Source organism: Dromaius novaehollandiae, chromosome 4 (assembly GCF_036370855.1).
Source record: "Dromaius novaehollandiae isolate bDroNov1 chromosome 4, bDroNov1.hap1, whole genome shotgun sequence".
NCBI lineage: Eukaryota > Metazoa > Chordata > Aves > Casuariiformes > Dromaiidae > Dromaius > Dromaius novaehollandiae.
In genome coordinates, this window is record NC_088101.1 from 5,600,273 (window position 1) to 5,614,429 (window position 14,157).

Here is a 14,157-nt window from a genome sequence, read left to right on the forward strand (position 1 = left end):
CAGATTGCAGCCTCCTGCCATCACAAGGGCCCTGGGAAACTATTGCACCCAGGGGCTGAGGGATAGGCACATGGCAGGGCAAGCAGTTTGTCTATGCTCACCCGAAGCTGTAGAGGTCTGTGACCCCTCGACCCGGGAGAGCATAATTCAATGACAGTAACATAGGAAATGATAAGTGGGAACAGAGGTTTAGCAGGCTGCATGGAAAATGGAGGCTAGTGGGGATGGTTCCTGTACTTCTACACAAATCCTGAGAGCTTAAGAAACAGTAAGTATAAAATGCTTAAGAAGCTTTGAGGCATAGCCCACTAGATGGGAGGAAGGTGATCAGCGGGGCATTAATGTGGAAGTACAACGCACATGGAGAAGATGGACTGGCCTATGCCAGACAGAAGTGGCAGTATGTATTCACTGCTGGAGTCAAATGAGTTCATGCTGTTATAATAAAGAGGAGGGATCCCCGTGGACCCCCATGTCAGGTCGAGACAGGAAAAAATTGTTGGGAGCACCTTCAGCTTCAGAGCATGATTGCTCTGATTTTTGCCTGGAGTCCTGGTGTTTCTTTGGGAAAGAGGTAGAAAAGCAGGCTGGAGAAGGAGAGGGTAGAGCAGCCAGGGAGGGCAATAATGAAACTTCCCAAGGAGCACAGGCTGGGAGCCCATTTCATTAGTAGAAACAGATCAGTGCGACAGCAGGCTTCCTAAAGTCAGCCAGGCAGGATAACATCTGCTGGGTTTGTTCTCCTGATGTCTTGCCCTGCCTCCCCCGTTTCACACACCCCCTCCCCCCCGCCAGACCGGACAGGACGCCTGAAGGCAGTGTGCCCTACAGCTGCGGGAGGGAGGGTGCTCAGGTCTCCTGGGACACCCCTTGAGCATGCTCGAGGCAGAGGATCTGAAGAGCCTCCAGGGCATGGCAGGCTGGAGTCGCAGCACAGATGGGGCAGGGAGAGCCTGAAATCAGCTGGGAGCAGCCGGGGAGAGCCGTAGGGATGTGACGAGGGGCTCCCCAGGGACAGAGAGGACAGAGGGATCCCAAGTGCGAGCCCAGCATTAGCTGCAGCCAGGGCCAGGAGCAGGACTCCCTGGAAGGTGCTGTTGACCAGGCAGAGTTGGGTAAGAGACTTTTTGTTTCTGTTTTGTCTGTGTGAACAGTTACTTTACATTTTCCCTATTTGAAAGGTTAACAATTCCAGAACCATGGAGCTGTTGTTCAAAAGTTATGTTGCTGTTGTTTAAAGAAAACAGCTTCTTTGACTGATCGAAAAAAGGCTTTTTGGGAGCTCCCTGTGGGATGTGGCTGTGGCTGGGCGAGGCTTTTGAGTGATGCTTTGATAAGAGAATTGTCCCAGCTCAGCAGCCAAAGAAAAGGGCTCCGGCTGCCCTTGAGCCTCAGGGGATGGCAGGCTGTCGAGAAGGAGCAGCTTTTTGCTGTGGGGGGAGATTGGGAGCAGTCCCTGCTTCCCAGGGGCACCTGAGCTGTGTGAAACTGCAGACTTAAGGGAGATTGCTGGGAGTTTGCTGTTTAGGCTTCCCTGCCTTCTGTTCCTAAGCCCTGTCTGGAAGAGAAGCTGTTTGCAAACAGATCAGGGTGTCCCAAAAGCACTCTTCAGTCAGGTCTGGGTCCCTTAGGCTTTTTTTTTTTTTTTTTTTTTTTTTTTTTGGGGGGGGGGGGTGGTTCTTAGGATCAGTTGAAGTCAGTTCAGAGGACACAAGGTTTGGTGTTTATTTTAGATAAATTCCTGTCTTCCAAATAGAATAGCTCTTGGGAGGGTCGCTCTGGGTCTAGGGGATGTGATAATCTCTTTGTGTTTTACTGGAACACAGATAGTGCAGACATCGGCCTTTTTAACTGTAATGTGAGTCCGAAAAGCTTTTGCAGTTTTTATTGCTGTAACCACAGAGTGCCTTGAGCTGTGAAGCAGCACACATAGACTAAGAGCTCTTTTTCAACCACTATAAAGCACAGTATAAACAACGTAAAAGCAGTATAAACAGTGTAAATCATACACATAAAGAATATCAAAGGATGATATTAGAAGAAGAAAGGAAATGAACAGCTGTTTGTAAATAGGCTAAAAGGTAAGAAAGAAGCAAACATGGAGTCTGTAACAGCAGATGTTTCCCTTTGGACCAGGCTGTCCCTTGCAGATGTTTTTATGTGAGTGCGCAGTTCTGTGCGTGAAGAGTTGATATCCCCTGGGTGACTGAGGAGGTGCAGCCTGGGCTTTGCACCCCCCTGCCCATTTGTCTGACAGGGCTTGATACGTGTTTTGGGGAGCATGGCTTTTGCGTGCAGTTTTCCAGATGCCTCAGCTGAATTGCTGTAAGGTGCAAAGTATAGAAAGGGCTCTTTATTGGAACCTTGGGGAAATAAATCAGATCTAACCTATAGTGGTACAATCTGTGTGCCCTTCTGACAAAACCTGCAGCTACTTTAAGTGGAGTGGCACACAGCTTCTTTTTAAGAGAAGATGATGTTATGGAAATAAGTTTGGAGATGCTTGTCTGAAAAAAATTTGAGCAGAAAGAAAAGTTGCTTGATTTTAAAAAGAAAGGTTTGAAAACAGCTCACCATGTATTTGAGGCATAGTGCAGATTCAAAATACCCAGGGCTGTGGATGTGGGAGCTGCACATTTCACCACGCTGTTCGGATGAAATGCTGTTTCGTCTCTGAGTGACTGGTCTGTCTGCAGCTCTTCAGTTAAGAGCCTAAGGTGCCTTTTGTTTGGAGAAACAAGTAGGGCTGGGTCTTCAGTGGCTCTAAAACAGTACCTAAAGAGGAGGGTGGCTCTGAACATGGAGCAATGTGATGGTCTGGCAGAGATGCCTTGCCTGGGTCAACAGAAATGAATAATCATGATGTCTAAAAGTGATGGGGTTTTTAATAGAAGAAACTTGTTGCCAGCAGGGAGGTGAAACCCTTTTATTCCCTTCAGTTGTGAAGGTGTAATTTGTGGTTAGCGTGGGCCTAATGCTGGGTGGTTTGTTAAACAGAGGGTGCTGGATATCTTTAGCAGGCAGAAAATCCAAGCAGCGGGGCAGGCCTCTCAGCAGCTGTGTCTTCTGGCTGGGGAGCAGATGAACTGCTGTTCTCTAGAAGCTCTAGTGACCTTCCCTTCAGGATCGTCCCAGCTGCCTGGCCAGAAGGGTGCTGGGAAAGAAGATGGACCCAAATGGGCCTGTGAGGATGTCCTTGCTGTGACTGAGCAGAGGTTCTGTACAGCTCTGCCTGATGGGATCGGCTGCAGCCACCTGGAAGTGCAGACCGCTGGCTCTTTCCCCTGCTGGCAGCTGGTTCCGCCTCCTGCCTCTTCATACAGCAGTAAGCAGCTTGAATCCCTGTCATCTTTGTGTAGGTCCTTCTCCCCATTTGGCTGCCCAGGAGCTATTTGACACAGGCCGGTTTGGTTTCTCTTGCTGAGCTGAAACTTGCAGTAAGCCAAGCTGCAGTGATGCAACTGTGTTTCTTTCAGCTTCTTTCCCAGGACTGCCTTTTGGTGCTTTAGGGGGACCTTCCTGCCTCTGGGATGTTCTTCTCTTTAAGATTCCTTATTGTCCTCTGCATGGACCCTGACTCTTTCTGCCAGACTGGGTTACCTGTTTTGCCCAAAGCACTTGGGAGACAGCCCCTCACACCTCTTTGATAGTGCTGACTGCCAGCTTTTCCCTGGGGCTTGGCCACCTCTGGTCTGTCTTTGCGAAGACAAGACTACTCTGAAGAAGTCACCAGCATCTCAGGGGTATGTGCCTCACCTCTGCTTTTCAGACACAGGAAGAGGAACAACCAGAAATGTAGTTTGTAATGATGGCAAGTCTTCCTTTGTAAAATCCCTTGGCTTCCTGGGACACAAAGCCTGAGAATCCCATGGCAGAATGCATGTGCCATCCATTCTGCTCTGACTTTTATTCAGTGGCAATGGCTTTGATTTGTTGCTTATTTCTGGGGACATTATGTGCTTTGTTGTATGCAGTGGTGGCAAACTGATGTCTCTTTCCACAGCTGGGGGCATGGGATAATGGCAAGATGGAAAGATGTTCAACAAACCCAATATTCATGCAGTTTCCTGGTATTATTGCAGTTTTATGGGGTTTGATCCCTCTGTAATGTCTGCAGCAAGAGTCAGTGTATAATGCTGAGTCCCAAAGGTACTCTGTTTCAGCACTGGGAACTCCTACAGGCATTACAAGAGGTTTTCAGAATTTCTTTTTTACAAGTCACCTCATTCATCTCAGGTCTTAGGAGATGCAGCCTGGAGTCCTTGCAACATCAGTCATATGCTGCAGAAATTCCCCAAGCTGGACTGAAAGTCATATTGCAGCCACTTGACAAGGGAGTGTTTTTGCTGCTGCTGGGCCAGCTCTGTGGAGGTAGTGTATTTCCATTCAGTTTACACCTCAGAATTGTTTTTCTTGCCTAGGAGGAAAGCCAAAGATTGCAATAACTGTAGTGGAACCTCTGAGCTAGTAACTTGTGGGAAAACTCTGGTAGAGGTAAAAAGTAGTGTTTTGTTTTTTCTCAGGAGTGATAGATCAAACTCCTATGAGAGCTGTTTCTGTGGAGAACTAGGAGATGAGTAGCCAAAAAGAGCAAAACTTAAGTAGGAGCAGGTGGGAAAATGTGGCCGGGGTTGTGGAGCCCTTTCACTCGTATACAAGGTTGTTGGTCTCAAAACCACACTGGTAAGTGAGCTCTGACAGGCACTAGATAGCGCAGCTGCACCCAAAGCCGGCCTGAGCCAGCCTTTGTTCTGCACCAGCGTGGCTTCCTACAAACACCAGTAACAGCAGATGGTGCCATGCTGCTTTACACTAGCCCTTTAGCCCTTCTGAGACTGCTTGCCACTGGGATTTTGGGAGTAGGTGAGCCGTGCAGAAACTGGCCTGGAAAATGGTGCTTCTGGAGGAGCTTGGAGGTGTTTCTATGTGTTCATAAGGATGCCACCAACTTCTTTTGCCTAATTCTCTAGGTTCCTGTGCAGCATCTCTCCGCGCACTGTCCAAGAGCCTTCTGCATGCACTGTCATGTATTCAAGAGCAACAGCTTCCTGGCCTGGATGGGAATCGGACATCAAGATGAAACACGTCATCCTGCACCATCAAACCTCCAAGTCAGTCAAACCCACAAAACCCCATTTCTTTTTATGCACTGGTGTTCCTGCCAGTATGCTTGAACATGTACCTGCCTATAATAAGGGTTCATTTTACACACACAAGCAACTTGCAGAGCACGTGTACATCTAACCTTGTACTTAACAGGCTGAAGAAAAGTCTGAGAATGACCTATCCAGGGCTTCCTCCTGCCCCCAGGAAGAAAGGATCCTCCAGCTTGTGCAGGAGCAGACTGCATGAACCTGGCAAGAGGAGCAGGCTCCAGAAATGGGACTAAGCCTATATACCTCACAGTGTTTGAACAGCACTGAACAGTCATCCCTGACCATTCGCTTGCCAGGGACAAAAAACAAAAGCAATTTTACTGCACCAAGGTGATGTGCGGGTAGCCTTCAGACTGCAGTGCCAGGAACTCTGGCTGCGGAGGCCACAAGCGCTTGCAGAGTGGCGTGAAGAAGGCAGAGACAAAGGGGAGGCCCCTCTGGGTGAGCAGGTGCCTCTGTAGGAGCTTACCAGGCCACGGACGAAGTGTCCCAGCACTCACTGCAAGAAGCTGCCCCATTTCTCTCTTGCACAGAGCTCAAGGACCCAGGCAGCAATCAGGAAAAGCAGCAGAAGACAAGGCAGTAGATCGAGGGCAGACGCTAAGCCCACAAGGACCAGCCAGACTGCACCACCACCGCCGCCGCCAATACTCGCACACCTTCTGAACAGGCCAAATACCATAACCCACCATCACCTCGCACCCTCTTTAAGCTGCCTCGCAGGTGGGTGAAGAATTGGGACATTTCATGGCACTTGTGCAAAGGGAATGTATCCTCCCCCTCCACTGCCACAAAGGCTGCCTGGGACAGGATGGGAGTTCTCCCCAGACACGTTCATGAGGCAGCTCACAACTGAATTGCACCTTGACTCCCGGGCTGAGCTCCCTCTGAAGGAAACAGCAACCTCAGCTGCTCGCGGGCAAAATAGGACCCTTAAGAAGGCAAGGTCACAGAGCACTCCAGTGGCCTGCTGGAGAGCAGGCTCTTCTTTGTGCTCCTGAAAATCCTGCTGCCATTAACAGGAGAAACATCAATAAGCACTTAAAAATGCAACAGTCACTGCGAGAAGAGCTGGCATGACTTCCCGCTCCTAATTCACTGCATGGGCAATGGGTCGTGTTTCGCCCACTGAGTGGCTCACCTCTGACATCCTAGTCCTGGTCCTCACCATTGACATTGTTGGCTGAGGGAAGGGTTCTCCAAGCAAGTGTAAGATGTTCAAACATGCTTTATATATTCTCCTTCCATAAATCAAATAAGAGGGTATAAAAATAAAATAAATAGTGGCTAAGATGAACGGCAGTTCCGGAACTCATTTTCTGCGAGGCAGCCCTCTTCATACTGCTGTGCACATCTGTCTGCTAAAAATTTGATAAGAACATGAAAAGAAAGCAGCTTAAGAAAGGGAAAGATGAACAGAAAAGAGAACACAAGAGAAACTGTCTCGAGGTACAACCTGATGAACTCGGAGTATTGCTACGTCACAAAGTAGCTTCTCCCATGTAAAGCAGATCAGACGATGGTACAAAGAAGGTTGGGGCTCTGAATCAAGAGCTTCTCCTTCGAGCTGCTCTTCAGTTCAGCTACAAGAGACTGCAGAAACACCATCAGGAATTATTTTCCTTTTCTGAGAAGATGAGCCACAAAAGCCAAGTTGGGTTTCCTTCAAACTCAGCAGGTATCTTTCCACTCCCATTGGTAGGAAACTAGTCAAGCCCTACCCATCAGCTGCCCAGACTGAGCACAGGGGTTTATTCTCACTTTGACATGGCCCCTGTTCATAGCACCCTCGATGAGTCTGAACCGCTTTATGCCAGTGATCCGACATCCTGAGAGATGAATTACTGTGCCTAAGCCCTCATTGAGGACTTGAGGACCTTAAGAAGTCAGCTGGAAAGTAAAAAAAAGAAGAGCAGATTAACATTGCCTCCCTTTGCTAGAAGAGGCTGTAGTTAAATCCAGGGCCCCTTTGTGCCGGGTGCTGTAACACCTTGGGAGAGAGAGAAGTCCTGTGCCAGGGAACTCCTCACCTCCATGGCCACGTCACAGAGCAAGGACCAGGGCAGCCAGGCGAGAGCAGCACCACGGACAGCCCAGGCAGCAGCAGGGATGAGACCGGCCTCCAGTCTCTTCCTCAGCTCCACAACCTGCTCCCAGTGCTGTGCTCTGCAGGGATGGGCTCAGCCCCATCCCCTACGGAGCTACAGAGCAAACAAAGTCTGATTCTTCCTCTCCTGTTAAACTGAAGGCACGTTTCAGTCCCTTACAAATGACAGTGAGGAATACTAGACTGTAACTGTCCCATATAGGACTTGGAAAATCCTCCTTGTCAAAGACACTTGAGTCTTTTTCCCCTGTCTTTCCTACTGTGAAAGGTCCCACACAAAGGCTTTGTCCCCCTGAGTCCCCATGGTTAGACAGTGCCTGTCATGCAGCATTGCTTTTCCCTCTGCTTCCCAGGCTTTGCAGGCAATTCCCCTCACCAGACAGCCTTATGAATGAGGGTTTGCAAAGCGCCTACGAAAGGAAAGGGGTTTCCTAAAGGACCGCCTTCCCTTTCTGCTCCTAAACAAGCTTGGGAAGAGCTCAGGCTTGCTGCCTTCTCCCATTTGTGTCAGGCCTCCTGGACTCAGCTTGTGTGAGCCAGCAAGCAGTTAGTTTTGTTGTTCGTTTTTGTATTTTTCTTTAAGGGAAGACGAGTCTCTCATAAATGCCTGCTCCATCTGCCTGGGCTCAATGCCCTCAGGGCAGAGAGCTTTGCAAAAGGGCAGCTGGGGGCAGCCAGTCCCCTCCGTGCCCAGCATGTCCCCCAGAAAGGCCACTTTGAGCAATGGGGCAGTTGCTCTGCTGTTGCCAGATGACCCCCTGCAGCCCGGGGGTGCCTTGGGGCAAGCAGGGAGGATCTTCTGGTTGCTCCCAGCATGGACGCGGGTGGGATAGGGATGGAGGTGGCATGGGGGAGTGGGACTGGACACAGCCCGGGGGTGTTTTGACTGGGGGATGTGGGCAGCAACACAGTCTTAGCTTCCCATTTTATTTTGCTCAGGTATTGCTAGATTCCTCCGCTGAGACTGAGCTGTTCCAATGCCATCAGTTCTCTACCTGGCTTTCGGAAAGGCTTTGTTATTTTTGCAGCAGTTGAGGCAAAGCAGAATTACCAAACCCACCTCAGATCACTACAGCCAAAGGTAATTGCTCCCCACGCCACGCTGTGCGTGCACAAGGCTTCCTGGGTAACATGTGCCAACACACTGGTTGGGCTAATGCACTTTGGTTGGAAAACAGTTATGTTAGCAGCTGCACCAAAATATCTTCCTGGGGTTGGTGTGTTTCTTTTTTTACAGGCTTTGGGTTGTTTTTTTTTTTTTTTAATCCTCATCCAGTTCTAAACAGGAGAGTGATTCATTTTTTTCTGCTTAACTTTGCCTCGGCCTACCATTTTCTGTTTTAAACTAAAGGACAACTCTTGGCTTGGTCATGCCGTAGAAGGAAAATAGGACTATAGGAGCTTGGTACTGTGAAAACTGAGACAAAGCTGCTTGTATCTGCTTGAGCCTAAAGGGGGATTCTGTGCATGTCTGGCATATAAAACTTGGGGGGCGTGGGGGGGAACACAATAAATTCACCACAACATGCACAACCTTCCAATTACACATAACTCAGCTGACTTCCCTATGGGTCACTGATTTGCTGCAGGGGTAATGATAATTTTAAAGCAAACGCAGATGGGTGTGGATGGTAATAAGGAAAACCAATTTGATACGGCAATGATTACTGAACATAATTTGGGGCCACATGGATCTAATTTGCAGTGGATGTCCAGCTTTAAAGGAGAAGATTTCCTGACTGTTAGAATCAAGTACAAACACTTCCTAATCTATACGTAGAGTGAGTCATCTTCCTATACTGTGATTACATTAGGGACTTATCAGTGAAAAGGTAGAAAAAGGGTTGAAAAAGTTGAAAGACTGAAGAAGTTGAAAGCACAGTGAAAAGGCTGAGGGCTCCTGTAGGATCAGGACCCAGGACCAGGTACTGGACTAAACACAGACTCTCTAAGCAAGGACTAATTGAAGCTGTGTGGAGGTTTTGGGCAACTTGCTTCAAAACATTGTGATGGGCCAGGCATTTTAAAGTAGAAATGAGCCCCCGCAAGAGAGGCAGACTAAGCAGGCACCAGAGCCTCTTCCCTGGGGCCCCAGGTTGCCAGTCTGCAGTCAGGTGCTGGCAGGAGCCCAGCGCTGAGGAGGCTTTTGTGGGGTGGGCTGAGCCCAGGGCACTTTGTGTGGGGCACTGCTCCTGGCAGTGGGCATCGCTGCAAGACAAGCAGAGGAGATAGAGGCAGAGCGAGCCCATGAGGGGCTGCAGCTGGCAAGGAGCTCTGTGCCTGGCTGCTTGTGCTGCGAGTCCTGCCCGGCAGTGCCCAGGTGCAGAACAGAGCCACGGCCGTGCCAGAGCCACAAAACTCTTTGCAGCATGAGCCCTGCCCTGGCCACAGCTTCCGTGCTTGCAGCAGAGCCTCTGCAGGTGCTAGTTAGTTCATCCACTGTTGGCCACGGAGATCCTGTGCAGCCCCAGTGCTGTGAGCGCTTCTGGCGCCATGGGTGTGCTGGGCACTGCAGAGGCTCAGCAGAGCTCAGGGTCGGGGCCTGGGGAAACGCAGGGTGCTGGGTTGGGAACTGCCCCTTCCTGTGAGACCCCAACTGGAATAAATGCAGCTGTGAACTGCAGACAGTGGCGGTGGGAGGGGAGAGACTCTGCTGTGCAGCTGCAAGGGACGTGTCGTGAGTAGGACTGAGCGCGTGGTGCTGCCAGTGGCAGCTCCCCGTGGTTCTTCCCTCTTCTGCGCCTGCGGTTGTTGTGCCCTGAGGTGGTTTTGCCTGCTGAAGTCAGTCACAGGGCACAAAAAGCCTTAGAGCAGGAGCAGCTTTGAGCCTCTGCCCCAGGGAGTTCAGAGGCCGTGCGGGCAGTGGGTCTGTTCCTGGGTCATCCGAGCTGTTTGGGCTCAGCTGCCCTGCAGGGAACAGTGCGCCCTGCGGAGTGTGATCCTGTCCTAAGGTAACACGCTCCGGCTGCGCTTCCCCGCTGCCGGCAGAGAGCCCGGAGAGCAGAGCTCCCTGCATATTGATGGCTGGGTGGCTGGTCCATACGGGGGAAGCAAGCAGCCCTGCACCTTTGTCCTTAAGCAAATAAAACTGTGCAGGAATCCCTGTGGAGAAGTGGTGGACCGCAACATCCAGGGCACGATACGTGCGGTCTGCCAGGGTGCTGCTCTGCACGAAGCTTTCTTCCTCAAGCCCATTTCAATGCTGTCCCAGGGTTGGCTGGGCACCGCAGGGTCTGCCTCCCTTCTCCCGCCTCAGCCCGCCTGGCTGTGGAGGCAGCAGGAGAGCTGCGTTTCCTTGCCCGCTCAGTCCTGAGGTCCCTGCTTGCACTGCTTTATCAGCCTGTTAGCGCTCGCAGGCATTTCTGCAGAAGTGGAGAAAGCAAGGTACCCTTTCATTTGAGAAACCCTTTACTCTTTATGCTTTGCTTGGGCCTTACTATGAAACACGAGGGTTGTTTTCCTATCAGTTGTGGGAGTAAAAGAAAGGGCGTTTCTCTCTTGCCTATACCTCTAGAGGAAGGAAATGGGGTTCTGAGGGGCTGTGTCAGATGGCAGGGTGAGATAGAAGCTTTTTTGGGAGGAATAGAAAGGTGGGGAGCAGCTTTACCTTGCAAATAAAGTGTCAGTTCAAGACCCCGTCGTCTTCCCTCACTGTGCTGAGGAGACTTTCGGCTGCCGTGAGGCTAGCTGAATGCTGGGACTGCGCTATCACCCAGCGTCCAGCTGCGACAGGAGAGCTGAAAAGAGTGCTTCTGCTCGGGGCTCGTTACAGACAGAAATGTCCAGCTCTTCTGTTGTGTGAGGTGCCCACCGCGTGGCAGTCCCTGCAGGGCAGAAGCACTGAGGCCCCGTGGTGCAGCCGAGGCTCCCGCCGCCGGTCGGGGGCCTGAGGGAGCCTCCAGCTCCCCGTGGCCCCAAGCAATCCTCTGTTAGGCCCTGTGGCTTCCCAAATCCGAGTCCCCCCTGCTTAGTCTGGGCCTGACGTTCTAGGCACAGCCTTTACCCTGGGTTCCTGCTGCAAGGATTTAGTCCAGCTGCACAGAAACTTAACGATACAACATTGTTTCATCCGGTTCCTGGGAGAAGGGGTATGGCAGCCAGTCTGCTGCCATTTCTGCCTGCAGTGCTCAGGGAGACCAAAGCATCTTAATTTCGCCCTGCTCAGAAGGACATAAGGCACTGCCTGCTGTCTCCAGCCAGGATCCTGACCAAGGGCCAGCCAGTGTTTCTGCTTGCTCTGAGCTCCATCCCTAGTGCGCTTTCCGTGCCCACTTTTCCTTTGCTGTTTGTGCTTAGGGCTTTTGTCTGCAGCAGTGTTTGCTGCGGGGGCAGCGTGGGAGCTGGCCATTCCCGGGTCGCTGGTGGTTTGCTGGAAGCTCTTTGGCAGAGTGACACAGGAGCGCTCTTTTGGGGTGGGAAGAGAGATTCTTGGGAGATAACCAAAAGTGGCCGCTCCCTTGCTGTTCAAAATCTCGTTGTACAAGCAGACCTCCGAGCCAAATAGTAGTGGATTTTATATCTAACCGATGTATGATTCATAAGCAGGAAAAACCAAAGGAAGACACAATCCCCTAAAAGGGGTGCCCGGTCCAGGTGTCTCTTCCCTGCAGTTTCCCTGTGTGTACGTTCTTACCCGGCGTCAATGCGGTGTGACACCTCTCCAGTGCAGCAGCGATGAGCGACAGCTCCAGAGCTACGACTGCGCCTGCTGCGGTTGGTTTGGGGCTGGCACTGGAAGGGCACTGGTTGTAGCCTGAGTTGTGGGTGGACGTGGGCAACCAAACCGAAGCCTGCTTTGTTAGAGATGGGTCGTAAATAGTGGCTTGAGTAAAGCTGGTGGTGATGAACGTACAAATCCCGCAGCAACTGTGCTGTGTGTGAAGCACATCTGTCCCCCTGCACCTTCCAGGGGTCACTTCGTCAATGCTTTCGCAGTATACCTCTGCCCTGCAATTTGGGGTCCCCAAAGCAGACCCTTCACTGGATTTTCCGTGCGGCACGTGCCCTGCTTAGACCTCCTGGTTTGGCTCAGTGTTTTGTTTCAGAGACACACTCCCAGCTCTTCCTGATCCAAAGCCAAAAGGCTTGAGAACAGCTCAACGCTTGTCAGATTGTCCTCTTTTTAGCCCCGCTTGTCAAGGACGTGAGAACTCGCACTGCCTGTGCTTGTAGGTCCGTCTGCCCCATGTGCTGCTTTGGGAGCCCCCCGAGTGAACCCAGGGAGCAGGCAGATGGTGTCAAAGCTGTTGTGCCTAATCCATTCAAACAAAACAGAGCACCTCAATGGGGATGGCGTGAGTCCCTGAGCGGGTCCGTGGCCAAGAGCCCCCAGGAGGTTGCTCAGAAACATGCCTGGACCAGCGGCACCATGGGCTGCGTTGCTAGGAGGCGACAGGCAAAAGGGGCAGGTGATGGGATCCTGGGGCAGCACAATCTGGGCTAAAGCTGCAGCCCTCCCTGACGCCTCAGGCTGCCCCTGGCCCCCCCACAGCGGCTGCTGGGTGCAAGCCCCACTCTGTCTGCAGCAGCGATTCCCTCGAGGCCACATTCCCAGGGAAACGACACCTCCCTGGAAAGCAGCTCTGTGGCTGCCGCGTCCCAAACAGCCCCATCCGTGGCTTTTGTATGTCTGGGTGTCCAGTGAGTCCTGGATTCGGTGCACGTGTCCTCCTGCATCTGCCCCATGTACAGAGACTGCGGCACCGTGGGGCAAGGACCAGCTTTGCTTTGCCTTTGTGCAGTGCTGAGCCCAGGGATCCCAGGTCTATCAGAGGGCTCTTCGAGGCTGCAGGGACGCAGCTCCTAAATCCGGAGGGAAGGGCGATAACGTTGCCTTCCACCTGGCACCAGCTTTTATTCCACGACCTTGTAATGAATTAGTGCTGCTACATCTAAACAAAACGCTTGTGTTGTGGGCTGGCCGGGGGACTGGAGAGCAGCTTTGCAGCCTGCGTGACCTGGCAGCTTGTGGCCCGATGCCGTCAGGCCCCGGGTGCCAGCGAGGCTTTCTAGGCGACCGAATGACCAGGTGCTTGTGTGAGCAATGGCGCAAACTGGCTCCCAGGGCCTCTCTGCCGGAGCACTTGCCCCTGTGTGACGGCAGGAGACAGTCGCCGCTGGAAAGGGCTGGGGGCCGAGGAGCGACCGCGAGCGCTGGAGCCTGGGACAGTGCCACGTTTGGGGTGTGTGTGGGGGGGGTGTGTCCCCGGTGCCTGCCCCCCCCCAGCCTCACGTTGCCAGCAGCCCTCTGTGAGGCGTTGGGGCCTCCGCGTGTCACAGTGGCCCCTGCGGGTCCCCCCTCCCTCCCGAGGCCGGCGCTGGCCCAGTGGCTCGCGGCTCCCGTGGGAGGAGGTGCTGGTGGAGCAGCACATCTGTATAGGGAGTCCTGCCGCGATGGGGGTGCTGCGAGCGCTCCGAGGTGGGGACCGGCACCACGCTCAGCACCACGCCTGCCAGCACGCTGGTGGGGGGGACAGGGACCTGCTGGTGCCCATGTTCTTGGCACAGGGAGAGCCAGGGTCACGCGCTTGGGGCCAGCCCCAAACTGCCCCGGGCTGCTCTTCCCCAGGCTGCACAGAGCCGGCTCCACCGGCCTCTCCTGCGGGCCTGCTCTTCCCCAGGCTGCACAGAGCCGGCTCCACCGGCCTCTCCTGCAGGCCCATGCTGCGGCTGGGGAGACGTTTGCCCGACTCGGGGCCCGTCCCTGCGGCTGCTGGAGCGATGCAAACCCTCGGTTGCTTTCCTTCCAGGTTTCTTCACTTGGGTAGGTGCCCAGTCGGGACCTGCGCGTGGTGAGGACGGTGGCAAGGCGGCCGGGTCTGTCCCTGTGGCCATCGCTACCTTTGCCACCGTGGTGACTTCTCTGTTGAACCGGCTGCAAGACGCCGAGGTGAG

General features: G+C 52.7%; 1 long non-coding RNA gene across 3 annotated transcripts; it reads left to right on the forward strand.

Annotated features, from left to right (window-relative positions):
* Window positions 1-871: 871 nt before the first annotated feature.
* On the forward strand, window positions 872-14,145 carry LOC112993254 (uncharacterized). 3 transcript variants are annotated; one of them, XR_010388802.1, is made up of 6 exons: window positions 873-1,115; window positions 4,237-4,371; window positions 4,971-5,111; window positions 5,260-6,834; window positions 8,203-8,344; window positions 14,013-14,145. It is a non-coding gene; the product is annotated as an uncharacterized LOC112993254 (long non-coding RNA). The 3 variants fall into 3 exon arrangements; XR_010388800.1 differs by having other exon boundaries at window positions 872-1,115; window positions 4,971-6,834; XR_010388801.1 differs by lacking the exon at window positions 4,237-4,371 and having other exon boundaries at window positions 4,971-6,834.
* The last annotated feature ends 12 nt before the right edge of the window (window positions 14,146-14,157 follow it).